At 43.7% G+C, this 20,803-nt stretch overlaps 1 long non-coding RNA gene across 1 annotated transcript in view; it reads right to left on the reverse strand.

Annotated features, from left to right (window-relative positions):
* Positions 1-984: 984 nt before the first annotated feature.
* Gm34687 overlaps positions 985-20,803 on the reverse strand; it is a 91,471-nt gene continuing 71,652 nt past the window's right edge. The window contains exon 7 of the long non-coding RNA XR_881299.1: positions 985-1,021. This is a non-coding gene — a long non-coding RNA (predicted gene, 34687). The remainder of the gene's footprint in view (positions 1,022-20,803) is intronic.

Below are 20,803 nucleotides of genomic sequence, written 5' to 3' on the forward strand. Positions count from 1 at the left end.
CAGAGTTTGCACAGAGAATAAGCAAACAGCTGTCCTCCTCCAACATCAGAAAACACATGCTGGTGAACACTCAGACACTGAGGCACCAAGGAGCTGAGTTTACCCCCTTGTGCGTAAGCTCCTGTGTGCATTTAGCATAAAGTGTGTACCGACTTCAACTATGAGCAAGAACATGTGGTCTCTTCCCTCCTAGAAAGCTGAGGAAGTTAGATGCACATTTAAATATCTGCAACCCTTTGAAATCAGTTATAACAGGATGGAAGCCTTGAGAGCATCCTTGAGGAATTACAAAAGACACTGAAGATACCTTCCCAGAGAAATGGATACCTTGGAGTTCAGGAACTGTGGCTTGCTCATCACATGGGTTGCGTCATAGGAGGTACTCAGAGGCGCATGCTGAACAAGTACCCAGGATTCCAGAGAATGGATAGGCGTCACTAGACAGAATGCAGAAAGGAGGTTCCTGAGAGGAAGCAGGCACCAGAATGAAAAGCCCGGCAGATGACCACATCGGGACAGAGGTGTGTTTCTGTCTGGGAGTGGCTTTGTGAACGCAGACTATGAGGCTGGAGAAGGAAAGCTGGATAGGTAAACCATGCTAAGATATTGAAACTTGACCCTGGGAACAAAGAGTAAACTTACTAGTGGGGACCAACCATAGGGATAGCCTTGCAGACATACTCTCAATTTGAAAACACTACTTCCTATCCTAAATTCCAGCAACCTGAGGCTTTTCTGGTTTTCCACCTGGAAAACCTTGGCAGCTTGAGAAAATAATCCAGAAGGTGAAGTGAATTGCTAAGGATGCCAACACCCAGGCAGGTATCTCCCTTGCTCACTTGACTTTGAGCTTTCTACCTGAAGTCTACTTTATAACCACTGAGAACTCTGTCCTTCACCATTTTCCTTCAAGTCCATTCAAAATGGTCCAGTTACCTAGCTCCTCTGGATCTTAGGATGTGAGCCATCAAAGGGAGATTGTCACAGGGATAAGCAACAGTCGCAGGCACATCACTGGGCCCTACAGAATAAGGCAGTATGGAGAAGTGAATGACAACCCAGGTTGTAGCCATAAATCAAACAGCACCACGTTCTCCATTTTATCTTTGTTTCTCGCTCGTTTTTCTCCTTGTTGACATTCAGTATGTGAAAACGCATGTCAATGTTATAGACCTGGATCTACCCGTAGCTCTCTATCGAAGTGCTTAAGATAGTCCAAATGGCAGCTCTGGAGAGTTTTGAGAAATCCTCTTCAAACAGAAGGAATATCACTCAGGAAGGCCTACTCAGGCTGTCATGCTTAAAGGAAGTCCAAGTTAGTTGTGTGGAGAGGAAAGACATGGCCAGACTCTAAATATTTGTTTGATCCATTAAGTCAAGGTACCAGAAACATTGAAGGAAAGTTCATCTCAGAAGCCAACACACCTGAACATTCAAATGATACTACCCACCCCACCCCCACCCTCAGGCAGCAGCTGCTTTGTGACACCCCAAATGAGAACCAATTGTAAATGATAATACTGAATTGGGGGGATGTGTAGTCATTACACACCTATAGATATCCAAGGCACCTTGAGTCTGATGTCTCACCTCCCCTACATCTCTCCTTTCATTTTATAATACATCTCCCTCCTAAAGGCTAGAATGCAAACTAGCCAGCTGGTTTCCCAGGTATTTAAATATATTGCAAATTCTGTGATAGCTGGCTTAGTTCTAGCATCTGGGGCAGCAGGAATCCTGAAGCATTTTGTAAATGAGGGGCTCAGGCCATTTCCTAATTTTTCTTTTAGTGGCGGGAAAGGAAAGCAAGACAGGAAAAACTCCAACTTCTGCTACTGCTCACTAACCCATATGATGGGCCGAGGGAACTGATAGGGCCCCAGTGAAAAGGCTCTGCCAGAGAACAGGGTTGAACTTCCGCTGAAAATTAATCAGTGAAAGAGGATCTATGGAGAACATCAGGCCACACCACATCATTTATTGTTTTCAAGTTCATAGTGATAGGGGCTAGGGATGTAGCTCAGGAAAACAGTGTTTGCTTAGCAAGCGAAAGGTCCCAAGCACTACCACCAAAAAAAAAAAAAAAAAACTGATTTATTGCCTAACTCAATTCAATTCAGCAAACCTTTCTTGAACACTTGTTGAAAATCTAGCTTATCCCCGCTGGAAAATTCAAGAGATGAAATGACATAATTCTGCTTGAAAAGATTCAGGATTTAACAAGAGAAATGAATATATCGACAACAGGCTATAAAACTAGACCAAGTAAAACTGATGCAAAAGTGTTGCTCCAGCAAGTGAAGGGTCTGAGAGTTTGCACCTGTATGCTAATGGAGGGATTTTTGTTCAGCCCACACCATCTACTATTCACCTACTGTATTCTAGGAACGGTACAGAAAGCCAGCAATGACAAGCTCATAAGCCATTCAGACACTGTAGAATCCTAAACACTTAGGAGATCAATGACTGTTAAAAATGGGATACCTGGGACTGGAGATGGCTCAGTAGTTAAAAGTACTTGTTGCTCTTGCAGAGGCCCTGCATGTGGTTCCGGGATCTCACAACAGGCATCTCACAGTCACTTGCAACTTCAGCTCCAGGGGATCAGACACCCTCTTCTATCACCTTGTTATGCACCAGTAGATAATCAGTTAACACATGTGGTGTATGTGAATGTACACATACACATGAAATAAAAATAAATAAGTATATTTAAATGAAAATGATACACTCCCCCAAACTAAAAAGGACAAGTTTCTTTTAACCTATATATTTGGATGGTCTTTTATTATTGAGAGATAGTACTCATATACTAACTGCTGCTGACCCAGGCAGGTAGTTGCTTCAGGGCTGGAATTGTTTGAATATTCAAAGACTGATAATAGATATGCACACTGAGTGCTTATTACATACCAGCCACCATGCTAAGTCATTTTCCTACAACAGTCCATTAAATTACTAAAGTTGCCCTATATGGCAGGCTCTATAGTCCCGTTTTGTTGATCAAGAAAGTAAGTAAGATGTTAGCATACTCAAAGTCACCTTACAAGTGAGGGAGTCAAGTCTGAACTCAGGTGCTCTGCCTTAAAATTGTCACTCAAGTGAAGCCTTCTTCTTCCACTTAATCAAATAGCTCCTCTGGTGATCTTGTGTGCTCACTGATCCTAGTGCTGGTACTTGCTCCGCTTCACATTCAGTTTATCATGTACACGTAAGGCAGACAGACTTGCTGTCCATTCCAGTCCAATTAAGAGGCCTCTCTTGGCCCATTGGACTTGCAAACTTTATATGCCCCAGTACAGGGGAATACCAGGGCCAAAAAGGGGGAGTGGGTGGGCAGGGGAGTGGGGGTGGGTGGATATGGGGGACTTTTGGTATAGCATTGGAAATGTAAATGAGTTAAATACCTAATAAAAAATGAAAAAAAAAAAAGAGGCCTCTCTTTTTCACTCACCAGAACAGGCCTTGATTCTTATTTATTTATTTATTCATTCATTCATTCATTCATTCATTCATTCATTTACATTCCAAATGTTGCACCCTCCCAGTCCCCCCTTTTAGAGTTCCTCCCCTCAACTCCCCCTCCCCTTTACCTCTGAGAGGGCAGTCCCCACTCCCCCCGAAACCCCCCACCCCAAGTGCATCAAGTCTCTGTACGTCCATCCTCTCTCACTGAGATCAGCAATGGCAGCCCTCTGCTACATATGTACCAGGGACCTCAGATCAGCCCATGTAAGCTCTTTGGAACTTTTAATCCAAAATTGGTTCCACCGAAAAGAAATGTGGGGACAAAGATGGAGCAGAGACTGAAGAAATGGCTGACCAGTGACCAACCCAATTTGAGACCCATTGCATGGGCAGACACCAATCCTTCACACTATTAATGATGCTATGTTGTGCTTTCAGACCAGAGCCTAGGATAGCAGCCTTCTGAGAAGCTCTACCCAACAGCTGACTGCGACAGATGCAGATACCTACAGACAAACATTAGACAGAGGTTGGGGACCCCTATAGAAGAGTTAGGGTAAGGATTGAAGATAATAAAAACTGTGGGTTAGGACCAAGAGAGCTGGACTTTGAGAGCAGATGGACCACAGAGAGCCTGCCTGGTGACACTGCCAATCCTGATCAGCGTAATCTGTTTTCTCCACAAATAACAAAATGCCCCCAACCAAATATGTGTTGGGCAGAACTGAGTTATGAGATTTCTATTGTATACACACACACACACAGAGCTGTTGGCTGGGGACAGGTCATGGAGATTCTCTAATACCTGGTTTATTTGTCCTTCAAATAAAGGAATTAATTCTCTCTTGCTCTCTGAGCTAAACAATGATGTCCACTTAATGTTGAGCCATTAAGGGTAATGATCTTTCCAACACTGACTTTTGACATCCTGTATGGTCAGATGGGTTCTGGATGGATGGATGGATGGATGGATGGATGGATGGATGGATGGATAGATAGATGGATGGATGGATGGAATACATACTTACAGTACGCCTAATATTGCTCTAGGTGGTCTACAACTATCTCATTAAAAATCAAAAGGGTTCAAATCTAACTCTATTGGACACAAACCAAGTCGTCCAAGGTTATCCCTTGTCCCTTCCTTATCCATAACATGTAGATGATTTAGGCAGAAGTTAGAAGGACATGGGGTTATGTAAGTGGGTTACTTCCACTAGAGTCACCAAAGTCCATATATGAATTTAACTGCTTGCCTTGCTGACTAGCATGTAATCGCCTCTGGTCCTCTGAGGCCCGAGTCTCCTGGGTCCTGTGCAGTGTGAGGGGACAAAGCGTCAGTGACCGCTCTCCTGTTCTAGCATCCCACCCTCCAGGTGCTGCCTTTGTGGGCTCTAGGCAAGAAAATCACAGCCCATGCCAAGACTCCTATTTACAGCAGGGTTCTAAGGAGCAGCTGAGGGAGGGGTATTTTCATTTCCTCAGCACACCCATCTCCCCATATTTAGTTGATACGCTCTAAAGAAAAGGCCCCGACACCTGGGGGTAGACTTTTGAAAAATGTGTGGGCCATATGCATACCTAACTTGCAGCAGGGCCAGGGGGAAATTGGTACAACGCAGCCTGGCACCAGCCATTTTTTTTTTCTAATTCCTTAACATCTTGCCTACAAATTGCATCCTTGAACACTTCAGAGAGTTGAATAAGCCCCAAATGCTTGCAGCTTATTTCATTATTCCTTGTTTGGGCCTTTAAAGGAGAAGGAAGCCGAGGATGTCAGGAACAGTTTAGCAGCATTGGGGCTCATTAGGGTGAAGAGCAGTCAAATAAGCCGATCACTGCATTTCTTTCTTTCTTTTTTTTTTTTTTTTACCAGAATCCTATGTTTCTCTGCAAGCAGTCTCGTGACTGCCTTACCAGTGTGCAGCCTAAACACTCCTCTCTTCATCCCGTTAGCCCATTGGTTGGCTGCCTATTTTTAACTTTTTTTTTTTAAGGAGAAGCTCTCATGGCAACAAGCAGAGTCCACTAGGCTGTGTCGCTCAATGTGCTCAAGATGTGCTAGGGAAGAGCAAGAAGAGAGCCAAGCTTCCGTAGCTCTATTGCTCCTCTGCTCTGTGGCTTTATGCAAGCCGCTGTACCTCTCTGGACTTCAGATCCCTCCTCTGTTTAAATGCAGCATAGGTCATGGTGCCCACCTTCAAGGAGCCAAACTGTTCACAACACTCTGCTACAATGTGTCCTCTCCCTTCTCTCTCTGTCTCTCTCTGTCTCTCTCTCTCTCTCTCTCTCTCTCTCTCTCTGTCTCTCTGTCTCTCTGTCTCTCTCCCTGTCTCTCTCTCTGTCTCTCTCTGTCTCTCTCTGTCTCTCTCTGTCTCTCTCTCTCTCTCTGTCTGTGTGTGTGTGTGTGTGTGTGTGTCTGTGTGTGTGTGTGTGTGTGTGTGTGTGTGTGTGTGTGTGTGTCGCTGTGTCTCTGTGTGTGTGTGGTATATATGGGGGACGGGGTGTCCACACACCCATGTGCATGTGTAAACACCAGAGGAGTTATACTCAGTGCCCTTTTCTATTACTCTCTGCCACATTCCCTTGAAACAGGATCTGTCACCAAACCTAGAGTTCACCTTTTTCCATCTGACTGTCTGCCCTGAGCAGTCTTCCCACCACTGCCTCCCACCTCCAAGTGCTGGAGTTACAGACATGTGTGGCTACACCTAGCCTTTCACTGGTGCTGGGGCCCAAACTGTGTGTGTCTTCATGTTGTGTAGCATGAGCCCTCGCCCACTTAGTGATCTCCACGGCCCCATACCTTTACTCCTAAACTTATGCCAGATACTTTGTCATAGCAGCAAAAATGCTAAATCAGGTCCAAGGTTCTACCTCTAAAGTCCAGATCAGATCATTCTCTCCTCTGCTATTTTTAGAATCAAGTCAGAGAGAGAAAACTTACTCAACTGCATAGCTCTGGCCAATCCTGTAGACGTATGCAAATGGTGATAACTATCTGTGTCTGTATCAGCTAATAGGATGGAAGATATCAATACAGGGTTACATATACTAGAAACATACTTGGGAAGACAGTATGTGCATTCAGGAAAGCTAAGAGAGACATCAGACCATAATGCAGGTCTGACCTCAAATGAAGGAGAAAGGAAGGCAGGAAAAGATAACTTTCAGACCTAAAATGTTTGGGGGAAAAAATACTCAAGCTAAAGTAGCCAAGTGGCCCAACAGAATTCCTCGTGTCCAGAAACAGCCTTTGTTGATATTTTGCCAGGCCCAGCCAGTGTCTGGGAGGAGGCCATGGGCATGAACATAGTGGTGGACTTCAGAGTGCCTGGGACTCTGATCCATCATAGCATCTAAGATCCAAGAGGCTCATCCTCGTGACTGCCGTGGTAACTGTACCACATCACGAAAACATGCAGGACTCTTCTAAGAAAATACTTGTGGGCTAATTCATAAACCTAATTGAACATTTTTGTAACATTTTTTTTCCAAACATAAAACTAGTCAAGATAACAAAAGTAAATTCTGCTAACGAAGTACGTGGGCCGGACATGAAAGACAATTCAAGTATCGTAAGTGTGAAACTCAACTCAACCAGATGTACAAGATATGGAAGACAGCAGAGTTCTGTAGTAAGTGGGTGTGTCCTTTCTTACCTCAATAAGCCCAAATGGAGTATTCACGTCTCTAGTGCATCTGAATGAACATGTCAGTGGACAATTAATTGTAAAGAGTTGTGACAGACAGACCTTTAAGTCATAGCCCAACCCTTAGTGATCACCTTCTCTTCTAACCCCCTTCCTAAGTGTGAGGGACAAAAGTGAGTTAGTTCTCAGCAGCAGGACATGGCAGGGGTCACATGAAGCCACTCCCAGGACAGTCTGACAGTACAGAAGAAAGTTCTGTCAGCCTTTCACAGGCCTCGGGAACTCCTGTGGAGAGAGACCCATGGCGAGCGAGCGACGCTGGCATGCAGAAGCAGCATTCTCCCACCCTACAGCCCCAAGAAAGGAGTCCTGCCAGCAGCTCTATGAGCCCAGAAGCAGATCCACTCCTCAGGAGAGTGTTCCAAGTGGTATCTTGATTGACGCTCTATTAAGTCATGAGCAGAGAACCTGACAGATGACCCACATAAATTGTAAGATAATAAAGGTGTGGTTTCTAAAGCGCGTTTGTCTTCATTTGTTTCACAGAAATTCACAATCAGTACAGTCATGAATATGCTCTGTGCTGAGCACTGCTCTGAGCCCAGTGACCATACTAGCATAGTAAACTAGCTGAGATACAACAGTTATATATAAACAATACAATTTAACAAAGTATTGGGAGTTGTGTAGAAACAAATCCCTGACATATGCAGCTTCATATTCTAACCGATTTTCCACCCTTGGGCATTGGGGAAGCCATTACAGACATAATATCTGAACCTGGATACCTTAATACAATCATTTCACATCTACAGAACATTCTAGACTTTGAATCTAACCAACATCTTTTCAGGGGTTTTATTTTACCTTTATTTCTCTCTCTTGTGGTGCTGAAAATCAAACCCAGGACCTTGCACATCATAGGCAGGTACTCTACTAGTGAAGTTGTACTACTACTAATGTCCCTAGCCCTTGGATTTGGCTCAGAGTCTCTCTACATAGTTCAGGCTGGCTTCGGACTCACTGTGTAGCTTAGGTTGGTCTCCACCTACAATCCTCCTGTCTCCACTCCCTAGTTCTGGGATTACAGGGCTGTGCCATGGAACTTGACTTCACATTAAGTTCTTTTAATGTATGTTTAGATTCTAAATAAAGGAAACAGTTTCTTCATTGTAGAAGAATGCTATGTTTAGGAATGTTTTTACGTTGCATCTCCACTGCTTTGCCAACTTAGCAAAGACACACCTGTTCCTCTCTCCTGCTTAGGGTGTGAAATTATTGCTGTGTGCAAGACGCAGAGGAATAAAACAGCTGTTGGCAACGTCGCTAAAGAGAGGTTCCTTCCCAACTGCCAGTCTCTATGGCAACTGCCAGCCAAGACCTGCAAACAGTTATGAGGACTGCCTTACATATCTCTATAGGAAAGGAATCCCTGTTGATGATCTCTCGGTCACCATGGTTTCTGTTTCTCCCACGATCTTGGATGTTCTCTGGGTGTGTCCACATACATATGTGCATAGACTGGTGTGTGCACTGAAGCTCAGTGCATGCTTGCTCTTGGTATGAGCCAGAACATGCTGGAGAGGTGATGAGTGTGAACTTCATGATGAAAATGATACCGTCCTCCTTAGCCCAGGGGTGGGGGAGGAAGGAAGGGGGGAGCCTAAGTTTGCTCACAAGATCAGCTGAGAAATTCCTTCAGATTGTCTGAAGGGAAAGATGCTGTGGCTGAATTTCCCCAGAGAAGGGTACATCTGCAGGCACTAAAACTCCTTTTACATTTTGGACTCAACAGAGGAATAGCTTACAGTGGAAGGATTCAGTGTGCTCCATTTCCAAAGGCAGTCAGTCACCTCTGAACTAGAAAATGCCAGGCACATCCATGACCCTTGTTCTAGGTGACTAAGATGTGCATGCGCGTTTGTAGCTCTTCCATCCAGAATACCAGAGGTACCAACATGACAGTCAACAACATGAGAATCATTCCTAAATGTTACAGGTCTGATTTCTTGTCTGATGCTGATGAAGCTGCACCCGTATGATGTGGGATCCCCTCAATGTTTCTCACACTGCATCATGACTGAGAAGTGCCCTGCAGCTCTTGTGTAAGTGCGGAGCCTGAGTCAGCGGGCAGGTGAGGCTGGAAAGCCTACACGTGTTATATGCCCTCGGGTGGTGCTGATGAAGCAGGTCCAGGGTCCAATCTGCTACAGGGCACTGAGGATTATAGCAAAGATTCTAGGGAAGAACTCAATGCGTGTACTTGGTAAATACCATCATCGCCTCTGCAGAGACTTTGCACCCCCACAAGCTCATTGGACTGTCACATTCTATTCAGAGAATTGGACAGAGAGTGAGTAGAGACCTCATTTTTAAAGTAAGGAAATAGAATCTTGAGAAGATGAAATGTCATGGTCAAATTTCTAAAGTTGATGGGGGAACTTAACTCTTCTAACTCCCAGCTCTCTGTCCTTTCTGACACACCATGCTGTGAACTCTCATGTCCACATTTGGAATGTCACTTAATTGATTCAAGATGAAAAGCATCTCATTTTATTTTTGAAGGCCAAAAAACTCTGAAATCAAAACCTGGCACAGATACTATAAAAAGAAAAAAATAAAAACTCTATAGGACAATCTCAAAACATTGAAGGAAAAAATTCTAAATAAAATATTATCAAATCAAATCCAGGCGTACATTTGAAGAATAATACAGAATGACGAAGTGGAGTGTATCTCAGGAATGTAGAATAGTTTAATATAAGGAAATCTATTAACATAATTCATCACATCAACAGGTCAAAGGAGAAAAACCATATGCACGTCTCAAAAGATGCCAAAAGACATTTGATAAAACTCAATAGTCATTCAAGATTCAAAGAAAAAACTCTCTGGAAACTCAAATCCACAACCTACTTCAAATAAGAGAGGGTAACTTCCTGAAAGCAACTGTCAGTCATCCAATTAGTTGAGAAACACTAGAAATACAAAGTTGGCCTGCCAATCCTCATTCCTATTTTTGACCTTGTTTAAGAAGTCTTAATCAATGCAATATAACAGAAAAAATAAATAAGAGGTAGAAATAGTTTACAGGAGGAAATAAGATTATAATCATCTGCAGATGCTGGTTTTACTCCTGAAAAAAAAATTATTTTAGATCTACTAAAAAGAGTTGACCAGTTAGGGGGCTGGAGATATGGCTCAGTGGGTACAGCCCTTGACCCAAAAGCCTGAGGTTCTGAGCTCAGTTCCCAAAGCCCAGACATAATCAAGCACAGTAGCGTGTGTCTGTAATCCCGGTGTCCCTACAATGAGGTGGGAGAAAAGACACAAGAGCATTCCCGGAAGCTCTCAGGCTAGCTCACATATGTACCAGTGAACAACAAAGAGATCCTGCCTCAAAGTGGAAGGCAAAGATCCACATCTGAGATTGTCCTCTGACCTCCACATGTGCACTGTGGCAGACTCATACCATGTTCCCATACAGAGACATGTGCACATCAAACACACAGAGAGAGACATGCACACACACACAAACAGACACACACACACACACACACACTCGGGAAAAAAAGAATTGACAAGTTAAAAGATAAAATTTACAAAAGATCCAGTTCAAAGTGAAAACCAAAAAAAAAAAAAAAAAAATGCCTGCTAATTAATGTAACAGGTAGTGTTCATGAAACTTTACAATTTTATACTGGGGAATAAAGAAAGAGCTAAGTAGAAGGAAAGGAACCCCTGCTCTTCAGCAGGAAGCCCACATGTTAATTTATAGGCTTCCCTCTTTTTCAGTCATAATTACAGTGGCTTTTTTTTGGAACTTGAGCAAACAATTGTGAGGTTTATCTAGGAGAATAACTGTGTGAGAATTATGAAGAAACTATCAAAAGAGAAGAATAATGTAGATACACTTGCTCTACTAGATTTTTTAAGTGCTATAAACCTGCAATAAATAAAATATTGCTATAAAAGTGCCAGAGGAGAAGGCAGGATCAAAGACACAGAATAAGAGTCTCAGAAGGGTTCCCAAACATCACTACCTAAAAATGTATTAAATGGCAAAGGTAGCAGTTAGGGTTCATGGGAAATTCTGTTGAACTAATGGATTACCTACGTGAAAACAAAGTAAGTCACAGTCTGGCCTTGCATCATCAACCAAAACAAGCTAAAGTTATACTGAAGACTTAATTTTTTACATAAACAATAAAAGAAATTGTGTGTGTGTGTGTGTGTGTGTGTGTGTGTGTGTGTGTGTGTCTGTGTCTGTGTGTCTGTGTGTCTGTGTCTGTGTGTGTCTGTGTGTGTCTGTGTGTCTGTGTCTGTGTGCATAACTATATACACATACACACACAAACACATATATCATCCATGTTTTCATTCACATAAAACAAAGTCAAAAGACATAGAGGAAAAGGCTGGTATTTGGAGCTACCCAGAAATAAATATAACCTTTTATACTGAGAAGAAGAAAAAGGCAAAAGACATGCTAAATAAAACATGTTAAGATAAGTAAAGAATATCATTAACGTGTTGGAAAGATTTATAAGGCAGTGAGAACATGAATAGCCTTATATTATAAAACAGAGAGGCTATAAATAGAGTTTGTTTCCAAGCCAAGAAATACAGTTAGCAAACTCAGGAAGAGATGGCCAACTTTGTTATTAATCAAAGGGAAAGCTCTGGGCTTTGACACTAACATCCTTACACACTGCTCGGAGCATAAATCGGTGCATACTTTTGGAAAGGCAGCTAACAATTCATCTAAGAGGTGTTAAAACTCGAGAACCAATTTCAGCTAAGAAATTCCATCTCCACAGGTTTACTACCTCCACAAATACCATAAAATACAAATATGTCCAAGGAATATATATAGGAATATACCTTATAACATCGCTTTAAATGGAAAACAATGTTTTATAATAGAAATTGGACAGTCAATGCTACAGACATCAATGAATCCACTGATTCAATCTGATTCACTGAACCAATCTATTTTTTTTCATGAAATAAAAAAAAATCAGGCATGAAAGAGTATACAGTGTTTGATAACATTCTGATAAAATACACAGAAAAACTAGACAGTCTATAGATTATAGTCTGGTAGGGGCTTTCTTCCATGTTTTTGGTCTGCCCCATGCTATTTTGCCACATCAAGTATGAATGACATTTGTAGCAAATAGGAATATGATGAGGGAGCATGCGTGTGTTACTGTAATGAGGCAGCTGGGAGCCTGGATCGAATTCTGAGGAGCAGAGTGGTGCCAGCTAAACACGGCTTAGGGAAAACTGGTTTCTAAAGAGTGAAACCCCAAGAGGGAGGAGATGGGAGCTGTACCCTCCTAGAGCGTGAGATCTTCAGGCCTGCTTGAGTGGTCAGGGTGAAGCAGGTGAGATGAAGGGAACCCACTGAAGGTGAGTCACCAGGAAGAGGGGACAGAGACACAAAGATGTGGCCAATGTGGGGAGTGAGGGTGGGGCGAGCCTTGGGGACAGAGGGCTGGCAATACAATTGCTACCACATCAAAGCAAATGAGCCTGGCTTTTGAGGCTGATGGTTCCCAAGAGGGAGCAGTCACATAAGGTGAAGCCCAAGACAAGAACATTCATGAAGCAGAAGCTTCTTCAGGATAGACGTTTCGGTACCATGCATTGCTCCTTCCATAAAGGGGACTCTGCAGTTTACAAAGGCTGCTGTCTCCGTTGATTTCACCTGACGCTCACAGATGATCGATGAGACAGCTGTCCCAGCTCTCATCCAGCCAGTGTACATGCATGATACCTGTGGTGCCTTTAATCCTCTGCCCAGATCTCTAGAAAGCACAGAAGTCAGAACAGAAGTCCCAGGGCAGTCTATTTTCAAAAGCCAGGTTACTATCACTGATGCTGCTGTTTCTCTCTAAGAATAGGTGATAGTTGACTTCACACAGGCAGGAAGCTTTGCTTTGGGGAGGCAGTGGGAAGGGGCTGGGATGTACACAGCTTCAAGGTAGAGCGCTTGCTTACATGTGCCCTAGGATTGAGCCCCAGCGCCACAGTATAAATTAAGTGAGTTTTTAAGGAAATGGAGAAGTGTACAACAGAGCTGTTATGGTTAGCAGCAAGTACACTGGGACCACACAAACTACAAAACACTAGGACGCCTGAGCAAGCTCTGTGGGAGAGAACTGGGGAGCAGAAAGAGGAGGTGCATGGGCCTATCTATCAGTAGCTGGCCACTGTCGCTGCCAGGAGGGTCCAGACCGCATCACAGTATCAAGAGCAGATTCAGCATCGAGGTGTCTTTCAAGGTTTCTTTTCTTTCTTCTGGATCATACTAGAGGGTGGTCACAGGGTTCCAGGAAATCTCCGTGTTCATCAAAGTCCCTCCAATGAGCGAAAGGCCAGGATCTAACATGACTTTGACCGTCGTTATTCCCAAGACTACCTCCTGATCCTACCACAGAGACATTTGTCCATCGTGTTTATTGCTGCTTTATTTACAACGGCAAGAAAATAGAACAGCCTAGCTGTCCATCAACAGATGACTGGATACTGAAAATGTGATACATGTGCACAATGAACTTTTACTCAGAGATAAATAGATAAATAAAGTTTGCAGGAAAATGGATGGATCTGGAAACATGGAGCTATAAAACAAGGAGACCCAAACTCAATAAGACAAAACCACATGTTGTTTCTCATACACAGATCCTAGCTTACAATGCACACAGATGCATGTGCATACACACACACACACACACACACACACACACACACGGTTATATATGTGGGTAAACTAGAGAAGATAGATAGAAGGTAAAAATGATTACTAAGAAAAGGACGGGGAAGACAAAAGGACACATGGAACATGAAAGGAGAAAAAAGATGGGGAAAGTTGTAAGAGATAGCAAAGGGTGCCAGAGGCCTGGGAGGAGGAGAACCTGCTCAAACATGCTTTGAGATGGCATAATATGTAATAACTTGTATGCTGATTTAATTTTTTAATTTTTTAAGTTAGAAGGAATTGTAAAGAAAGATCAAGAAAGAGGGGAAGGCAAGAGGAAAGGAGACGAGAAGGGAGGAGAAGAGAGAAGAGGAAAGGAGAAGGGAGAGATGGAGAAGGGAGAAGATGAGAGGGGAGAGAAGAGGAAAGGGGAGAGGAGGGGAGAGAAGGGGAGGGGAAGAGAAGAGAGGGGAGGGAAGGGGAGAGGAGGGGAGGGAGGGAAAAGGAGAAGAGAGGAGAGGAGAGGAGGGGAGGGAAAGGGGGAAGAGGAAAGGGGAGGGAAGGGGAGGGAGGGGAAAGGAGAAGAGGGGAGAGGAGGGGAGAGGAGATTGAGTAAACAACATGAAAAGCCTTGAGATGGAACTGATATGTGTCACCTCTGACCCAGCCATTGGGCAGGGCCAGTCCCATGTCCTACCCAGCTACAGGGGAACCTGAACAATGAAAATCACAACACTGTGGTGAGCATGCCCATCCAGTGCCAGACCTCTGTGCTTAGCAGTGGGGAAAACCAAGCCCAGTGCAGGAAGAATGCCAGTTCTGTGAGGAAGCCATTCGGAAGATTCACACAGACAAAAAAAAAAAAAAGAGCCACTTCAGACCCTTGATTTCTAATGGCAATATAATATATTTCAGTGGAAGATTGTTTCTCTTAGATGAAAGATAGAACAGGTTTTTTTTTTTTTAAGAAAAATCCAGGCTCCTACTCTTCTAGCACAGAAAAAATCTGAAGAGGATTAAAGGTTGCAATGAAATCAATAACTAAATAGCCAGTCAATCAATATTCATTTTAAGATGTCTACTCAAGTCAATACTAATTTACTAATTTTAAAGATATATATGATGTGGGTGTGTGGGTGGCAGAGAGAGAGAGAGAGAGAGAGAGAGAGAGAGAGAGAGAGAGAGAGAGAGAGAGAGAGAGAGAGAGAGAGAAATTACATACATAGGTATGGGTGCTCAGAGAGGCCAGAAGAGGGTGTCAGATCCTCTAGAGCTAGAGTTACAGACGGTTTGAGCCACCCATTCTGGACATGAGAAACTGACCTCTACTTTTCTGGAAAAGCAACAAGTACCCTTAGCCACTGAGCCACCTCAAACAGCTCCCAGTATTATTCGTTAAAGCATCCCTAGGATGCTGGCTCCAACTCCGTGCTAGAGCACTCTATCAGACCACTCAGAACAAATGGCTTTTCTCATGATTTTTGAATCAACAAACTGTGCCCAGGGGAAAGTGGTGTTTGGGGAACCGGAGTTGGAAGCATCACCTCCAACTCCAAACACCAGTGGAGAGGGTAACCTAACCCAGGAGGCTGGTGTAACAAGGCTAGGCATGGAAAAACCTGCATCTTTGTAGGGTTTCAATAACTGTTCTTTTCCTTGCTTTCCTATTGTGGTTCAGCTTTCAGTGCATCTGCCACAGGCAGGATTCTAGTTGTGTGAGGCTTCCTGGTGGCCTCAGGTTTCATTTTACAAGACACAGATCTGGACCTCCCTCCCCACCCCCCATTTCAGTAAAGGTGTTAGATTTTTTTTTCTCACATAATTCCTTTTGTATACTGTATCTCCTTCAAAAGCCAACTTGCTAGTCATAAAGCAACCCTTTCTAGTTGTTCTGCCTCATATCCTGTGACAATGAGACAACCCAAGAATCAAGTTCAAAGGTATGTTAGTGAGTGATGAGTTTGAGTGATCGATTAGGGGAGCTGGACCAGGAGGAAGAGTGAAGGCCTGCTGGAGATGCATAGCCCATCCTTGGAGTCACATTAGGAACAAAAGCATCTGCAGTAAGGACCTAATTTATCATTGGAAAAGATAGCAAATATGTTATTAATGAAGGAATAAATCATTCTTGGGCAAGCAATGACTTCATTTTCTCTTGGGGGTGCTCAGTTTAATATTTTCCCTACAAACCATACCCTTGGGCAGTTCATGGGAATCGAGGAGAGAGGCCAGATGCATGCCTCTGCAAGCCTACAGCAGCACTGTTCTTAGGCAAAGCAATGCCTCTCTTCTCCCTGTCCTTCACAGAAGCCTGTCCACTGCCTTCTTCTGGACCTTTGGTGTCTTCTCATTGTCACAGGAGCTGTGTGAATATGGATGGACTCACACACTCATGGTGCATGGGCTTCCTAAAGCTGATCAATGAATCCTAGAAGCAGGAAAGAGCCAAGGTTGAGAAGCAAGGGACCATGGGAAGAGAAGGAAGAATGATGAAGGTAATTGGGACAAGAAAGTAGGTGCCACAGGAAGTTCCTCCACCAAAAGGAGCCATAGAGAGAACAAATGAGTCACAGTGAAATGACTCCCAAGGACCTGGCAGCAAGGACAAGAGAATGAGACTGAGAAGGACAAAGGGACAAGCCTGGTCACCCTCGCTCATCCGGAGTCAGCTGTGCTCCTTTGGAAAAATCACACAGCTTCTCTGGGCCTCTACCCACTTGCATATAAGTCAGGGATACTGATCACCCACCACAGAGCTGAAATGAAGACTGAATGAGATAGTATAAGTGAATCCCAAAACCCTGTATAAATGTCAGCCACTATGGTCATTGTGGGTTTTATTCATTTCTTCATCTATGTTTTGCGATTCTTCACACACTCGAACTCTAAAACAGCGACACAAAGGTGAGTGAGGTAAAAATAACAAGACAAAACCCAGCCATCTAAAGATTCTAAATCTAGAGGGGCAGACCTGAGGAAATACAGTGGTTACAATACAGTATGAGGTCCGGCTGGGAAAGCAGCCAGTCTAGGCTGGGTCACATTACTATGTGGGGAGGGCCAGCAGGCAGCATGGATGGCACAGACCTGACCGCTGAGGCTGCCTCCCAGCCAAAGAGGAGGGCAGAACTTGACTTATGGGCTTTGGAAAGACCCATGGGAAGAATGTGGACTTCACCCTAAGAGGGGCATGCCTACACAGCCTCCCTGTGCACAGAGGCACAATCCAGAAGTTTCTACGTTCTTTTCCATGTTCCCTGGGTCCTTGAAGAAATCATGCCCGTGAGCTTTTGGCATTCACTTTACTGTTCTTCAAAGAAAGCCTAACCCAGCCCCCGGAGTCCAGTCGTCTGCAGTGGGAACACTTGCAGACACGGTAGCATAGCGGTCAAATACAAACTCCTTGGGTAATTTCGCAGCCATGACCTGGCCTCCCGATTCCTTGGCTGGCCTCGGGTCACTTGTCCTCAAACACTCAGGGATCCACAGTACCAAACCAAACACGCCACGCCAAGCCACTCCATGACTCCTCGTTGTATTTACATTTCTCTGGTATGCCTGGCATGTGTCTCACTTTTTTTTCCTCCCTGCTGAACTCTTTGATCTTAAAATCCAGCCCAAGAATGAATGGCTTCCTTTGTGAAAACCTAAACAGTCACTTGCTCTTCCTCATATACAGATGCTAGCTTACAATGTATGTGTGTGCGCACACACACACACACACACACACACACACACTCCTATTCTCTCCTCTATAGTACTACCTCTTTTGCATAATTCTGTCACTGTCTATATCATATTGTGTAGGTCCTCTATTTTAACACCACTCCCTGTCTAGCTAGTACCAGACTCTGCAACATGCCGTTCAAGTGGATAAACCTATTCATCCGCTTGTTATTTTTATCTGTGAAAAAAGCATGCTATGTGCTCTCCCTGTACTTAAGTCCAGGATAATCTCCCATTCTCCTATGGGAAGACAAAAGATGCTTAATTAGGGGAAACCCAAGGTAACATAAGAAGGCATTCCTGGACTTTGATCCTATGGTGAAAGACGCAGGTCCCATTGACTAATTTCAGGCATGGTGTATGCAGTTGCGACATTTCAGGGCACTGAGCTCCTGTGCTGTCAGGGTGATCCTTCAGCTCTGTGAAAGATCATCATAAAAAGGGTGTCAGGTGTGTCCCTGCCTTCCTGCCACGTGATGCCAAGGTCACATTGAATAAAGAACAGCAGGAAGTATGCCTCATGCTGACCAAAGCCAGGAATTCTCAAACGTGAATATACATTGGAGCTAACTGAGGACTTGTTAAAACACAGGCGGCTGAGCCCCACCCTGAAGTGACTGATTCAGAGGGTCTGAGGTGGGGCCTGAGAACCTGCGCTCCTATAGGTTCCCAGGGGCTACTAATGCCAATGGCCCCCACATCTTGAGAACCACTGATCTGTGGAGTCCTAACATCTTTCTATACTTGTAAATTAAAAATATAGACATCCTTGGCTACCTGATCCTGCTGCCAGTCAAACATGGTCAGATCTGATCTTGGAATCTGAACACAGATCCTATGGCTCTGCCTTCCCATGATGTGACAACTGGCAAGTCACAGAACTTCAGAGCACCTAAGCTTCTTCTACAAAAGACAGCACTTACTGACCTATCACTGCCTACCCTCAAAGGTTTCTTGTGTAGGTATAGTGGGGAAAGGATAAATGAATGTCCTGCAGCTTAAAGGCACTGAAAGAACAAGAAATCAGACCAAAAGATGGCAGGTGTGTGCAAAGGATGCAGAGGAATTTTAAGGTGTACAGGGCAGTAGACAGTAACTCAAAGAGTTCAGATCCCCATTTCTCAACAAATCAGAAATACTTACCATTAACAGGTAAGTAGAAAGGAGGGGAGGAGAAGGGGAGAGGGAGGGAAAGGAGAAGGAGGAGGGAGAAAAGAAGAAGAGAAGAGAAAAAAGATTAAGACCAGTTCCCTCCTTACTGGGCAGCTGGGCATGCTGAATGAAATGATGCAGTTAAGTCTTTGGTAGACTAACTGGTACATCACAAGTCTTCATCGTCATGGAAATGTCAAAGGATTCCTCTCCTCTTCCCAATCCTGTCCACTTTACATGTCATGAACACTGTTCTTTTTAACACTATTTACTTATTCTTGAAGAATTCCATGTTTGTGCACCATGTATTTTGATAACTACCATCCACTGCCCCTCCAACACCCCCTAGATCCTTCCACCAAGTGCTCCTCCCAAGGACATGGTCTCTTTTGTTTTCTTTGTGTAATCCATCGAGTCCACTTAGTGCTACCCTAGACGCATGAGGGAGGTCCCGGCACAGGAGAGTGGCTCTTCCTGTTCTCACAACCTCTGACGGAAGACACCGAATGCAGCCCCCTAAGTCGTCATCCCAAGTTGTCCCTGCTTCAGTCTCCTCAAGAGGAACATGGCTAAGATCCTAAGGTATTAGAAGTGAGAGGCTAACAAAGGTCTCACAGCAACATAAAGCAGTAGAAGAGCCCAACCCAGGAGAAACCCTCTGCTAGTTAGTTATTTCCACGGGTTGGGGATCCACTGCCTGGAATACTCCACTCCTATTCCAAGATTATGGACCAGCAAGGATTGCAATCAAATTTGGTTTTCAAATGACAGCCACACCACCAACAAATCTAGCAAGATAACTAGGGTGAGGCGATTCCTGTGTTAGGTGAGGTAATCTCTATATCTATCTATATCTTGATATCTATTTGTGGTTCTGTGACTTGCTTATTTATGCCGTGGACCAGTTCAGCTGTGGTATTTGTCTTTTTTCTTTTGATTTATGAAAATTCTTTACATATTAAGAATTTCGATTATTTTCTGAGTCCTGAATATTGAGAATATTTTCCTAGGACAATAGCTTCCCCATCCCTCTTTTTTCCTTGGGTATGTGGATAAACTTTTGAGACAAGAACTCATGAGTGTAGTCCAGGGTGGTCTTAGATTTGTGGGCTTCCTGCCTCTGTCTCCTGGGTGCTGAGATTACAGTGGCAAGCTGACGTGCCTGCCTTTGATATTCAATGATGTGTGTGTCTGTGTGTGTGTATATATATATATGTATGTGTGTGTGTGTGTGTGTGTGCGTGTGTTTTGTGCATGTGTACATGTATGTGTTCATGTATGCGCGTGTACACATCTAGAGTACATGGGAAGGCCAGAGGATAACCTTGGATATCATTTCTTGTCGACCTTTTATCTGAAGCAGATTCTCACTAGCCTGGAACTCACTAAGTAGACTAGGCTGACGAGTGGGCCCAGGACTCTGACTGCCTACAATCCATCAACAGTGATATTACATGTTTTATTACATAGGTTCTGGGTATCGAATTCAGATCCCATGTTTGCATGCCATGCTCTTTACTGGCTGAATCACTTTTGTAGTTCCATTGATGTTTCATTATGTATGATGTACTTTTGTTTATAAATTGTAACACATTTCAATCTTTTTAAAGCCTGATAGTTTATTTGCATAGAAAGTTTTTATCTACCTATTATCAATTGACTATATTATCTATTTTCTTCTAGAAAGAAAATTGCCTAATGCTTATATCAGTCATATTGCTTAATGGGTGATATAAACATAAACTAACTTATCTGATATGCACTTGGATGGAAGTTGGAGTCGATTTTTTTTCCCCTAAATGATAGTTGACTATACCAAAATTGTTTCTAACACATCCTCTTTCCTCTTGATTTGCATGCTGCCCGAGGTATAAAGCAAGTTACTGTGGCAGTCACTGGCTTCTTGAGCTCCTCTTGGGCCTTATTCACTACCCAGTTACTCGTACACATCCAGTTGCTGGATGGAGCCAGACCACCATGAACAGAATCCCTAAGCCACAGACAGAGTCTGAGCCGCAAACCAGGTCGAGCAAGGACCTAGTTTTGAACTGGATATGAATTGAGATTTTGGGGTAGCCTGGGCTTTGAACATTTGAGA

Source organism: Mus musculus, chromosome 4 (genome assembly GCF_000001635.26).
Source record: "Mus musculus strain C57BL/6J chromosome 4, GRCm38.p6 C57BL/6J".
Lineage (NCBI taxonomy): Eukaryota > Metazoa > Chordata > Mammalia > Rodentia > Muridae > Mus > Mus musculus.